This window comes from Lepisosteus platostomus, chromosome 7 (assembly GCF_059453375.1).
Source record: "Lepisosteus platostomus isolate fLepPlt1 chromosome 7, fLepPlt1.hap1, whole genome shotgun sequence".
Taxonomy (NCBI): domain Eukaryota; kingdom Metazoa; phylum Chordata; class Actinopteri; order Semionotiformes; family Lepisosteidae; genus Lepisosteus; species Lepisosteus platostomus.
Genome location: NC_142617.1, coordinates 17,477,286 through 17,481,138, shown reverse-complemented (window position 1 = coordinate 17,481,138; position 3,853 = coordinate 17,477,286).

Here is a 3,853-nt window from a genome sequence, read left to right as displayed (position 1 = left end):
CTGGCAGTACTGCTCTGACCACATCACAGAACTGGTCTAGGCCTCAGACAACGAGTGTTTGCCCAGTGTGGTTTATCCCAGTTAGCAGCCAGCCTTTACTGCGACTGCAACAGCCATCAGCAGTTAGCCTTTGCTGCAACCTTAGTGGTTGCTACTCCAGTTGGCAGCCCGCCTCTGAGGTGACTCTGCACTAACAGGGGGCAACTGATCTGCACTGTGGCTACTAAAGCCTCCCCAGTGTGGTACAAGTTGGCAGCCAATCTCTGCTGTGACTGGTCTGGCAGCCAACTTAGAGTTTATACCAAGGGTTGTGGCAGTGTGGTGTCCTTGTGGCTAAGGATCCGCGCCTGTGGCTGGAAGGTTGCCAGTTCAAACCCCGTGGCTGCCAGTGGGATCCTACTTCATTGTGCCCCTAAGCAAGGCCCTTAACCCCAACTGCTCCAGGGGCGCCTTATAAAATGGCTGATCTTGTGCTCTGACCCCAAGCTTCTCTCCCTGTCTGTGTGTCTCATGGAGACAAATTCCTAATACAAGAAATTGTATATAGCCAATAAACTGATCTCTCTCTCTCTTATCTCTCTACCAGTCTGCAGCAAACCTCTTGTACAGTTTTTCTGCTGCAACTACTATGGCAACGCCATTTCACGGTTAGCTGGCAGCCCACTCTGTTGTGACTGCTGCCATCATTGCCAGTCATCTGCCAGTCTCCTCTGCAGCTTCCACTGGAGTTTAATACTACACCCTTGGCTGTCTTTGAAGAGCTTCAGGTGTCGTCGGAAGCCTCTGAAACTCTCCGAGCCCTAGCACCTGGATTCTGCACCTTATGCACAGCAGTGTAAAAACAGTAATAAGATCGAATATACTAATCTAGGGTGAGTGGCATTGAGTGATCTAGCTACACAACCTCTTGACAAGGCTCTATAATTGTGAACTCTTAAAGGTGAAATGCAACGCTATTTTTATATTTCAGGGTTAGAAAGAATCAGCATTGATGAGTGCATTTCAAACCACAATGAAAGCAAAATGTACACAGTAATGCATAAAACCTCCAATTTACATAAAAAATAGACAAAATTTCCTGGTATGCGTAGCGCCATATTTCATGATTCAGTATGAGGAAACCAGAGTTCTGGTGATGTGAAGCAGCCTTATTACATTGTAAAGGAGCAGGCTTGTGAATACATCTCTTTTAATCCAATAGAAATATTGCTCTCGATATTGAGATGGTTTTGTGGATGAATACTACTTACTTGTTGACTCTGCATGCAGATCATGTAAAAAACGTCTGAGGTGAAATTTCTGCTGCACAATCCGTGCTTATTTGCTCGATATCACATTACATTAGTCAATACAGTGACTAGTGAGCAGGAAGGGCCACATCACATCACAATTCATGGGAACTCGCACTCTTGCCCAGGGAGAGACCAGGAGTTTGCGACAACATGGCGACTATGCAGTACTTTCACACAATACATGATTTTGTGCTTTTGGAATTTGTCAAGTTTTGTGACAGTGACAATTAATTTATTTTTTACCAAAATGTAATAACTGGTGTTAGAATTTGGGACTGCAGTCCTCCTCTAACATTCTGATTGTATATTATGAAAGTGGGTTGTTAAAAACAGTCAATATTTAGGCTACAATTGAATACATATTTAAACATTTGAATTAATCTACAACACATCAAAACAGTGTACAACACAACGTACTTAGCTATTAATGCATTGAAAGGAAAGGCACATAGGGTATTTTAAGCCATGAAGAAGCAACTCTGTTCCCCAAAACACCCATCAGAGACCTGGCATAAAATCGTTAACAGGGAGACCAAACATTACCACAACGCTTTATCAAAGTAAATACTGTTCATACACTTCATGACCCCTTCTTCCAAGATATGGGAGCCAGAGCCTATCTCTGCAAGTAACAAGGAGAGACATGACACCTGTCCAGCACAAGGCAGACACACACTCACACCAGAGTCAATTTTCCCAGATGCCAATTAATCTACCCATATGTTTTTGGACTGTGGGAAGAAATGGGATCATCCCACAGGAAAGCCATGCGAACACAGAGAGAACATACAAACTCAGATGCAGACAGCAGACAGCACCCCAGTTCTGGAACTGAACCCAGGGCCCTATCACTGTAAGGCAGCAATGCTAACCACTGTGGAACTGTGCTGTCCTACATAAGGATATATCTTTGAAAAATCACATTCCATACTATGTGAAAATTATTTTGTCCTTAGTGTATGACATATTCACTGTGAAATAACCTTCTGTGCTGTTATTAACTGTCTATGAAGGACAGCTAACTTGGGCTTTACAGTTAAAACTTTATGGTTTTAGAAGTTTATAATGCATCAGCAGTACTTTCCTCAAGGTCAATTGCATAGTTTGGAGCATTCTGATTTCATGAAAAAACAAGCAATGCTTTTATGTTTAATTTAAGAAAGGTACTAATAATGAAGTATAATATATTATTTGATTATTGTTAGGGTTTTTCTGCCCCAGGTATAAGACTCAGTATTTTGTAAAGGGAATCATATGGATTCTTGCGGTGCTGCTCTGAGATTTTAGATTTTGAGCCAATCAAATGTCTTCTGTGTGATGTAAAAAGGCTGGTATGATAATGGTTAAGTGAGGATGTATTACCTCATAATAACCTTTTCAATATTTTGCACTTTACAATTACTGTATTAAGTTGGTTGCAAAAAAACATAGAATCTTGCACAAATCGAGACAAACTCATGCCCATAAAAAATTACGTTTACACTCAGCTTTTACAATCTATTGTATACAATATTGTATTAAATAAAGGGATACATTACATTTTTAATAAACGTAGTATTACATTTCGTATATATGTATTTGTTGTAATTACTTCTGGAGTCTGTACTCCACACGTACACTACATTTTACTACAAAATCAAATGGCTCAACCTAAAACAATTAATTGACAAAAAAAAGACCTAATGGGAGGTGGGAAGAGCTATAATGGACACAGACTGTATTCTAACTGTTGAAAACCTGGGAGGAGTCCCCTACTGCACCAATCAGAATGAGCGTCATGACTCCGACCGTCGCCATTGTAGTACTGTACCATTGCAACCCGCACACTCGGGAATGAATTTTGGGCGTTTTAAAATTTGCACACAATGTTACAAATAGTGTAATAGGTGAGATCTTCACGTTTTTGTGTTGAATTTTTGGCACTCACTGGAATGTCATGAGACCGAAGTAGCCATCTCAGAGATCCAAGGTCATACTGCATTGATGCACTTTGAACAGGAATCCTGTGACACTTTGTTTGACGTACTGTATTTACTGTATGGTGCGGGTGTGTGCAACTGGCACGAAACAGCAAACCTGCTCCAATAGTCTATATATATATTAACTCAGACAGCTTTATGCTTTTCAGCAGTGGTTTTCAACCCCTGTCCTAGGAGACCACCATGACTTCTGCTTTTTGCTGCCGCGGAGCTCTTGATCACAGGCAAATTGATTTCAGTCTGGAGCAGAAATCGGTTTCTGAGTTTCAGAGCTGCCTTTCTTCAGGGATGTTACCCGAGATGTAATCAGATTACCGATGAAAAGGGGAAACAAGAAACGCTTGTTCTGGGGTATGTGTGATGCATTGTCAGTCCCAATTGTCTCGAGTATATTTAGCACTAGGGGATCACCTGTATGGAAATATAGGACACCTGGATTTATAAAGGGTGGGTTTGCTTCAAGAAACAATTATTTAAACAAGTAACGACCATAATTCAGTGTTTAACAGAAAAAGACTTCACTTTCCAGGCTGCGGGAACTACGTATGCGCAGTATTTGTTTAGCGGAAGAACTACAACTCC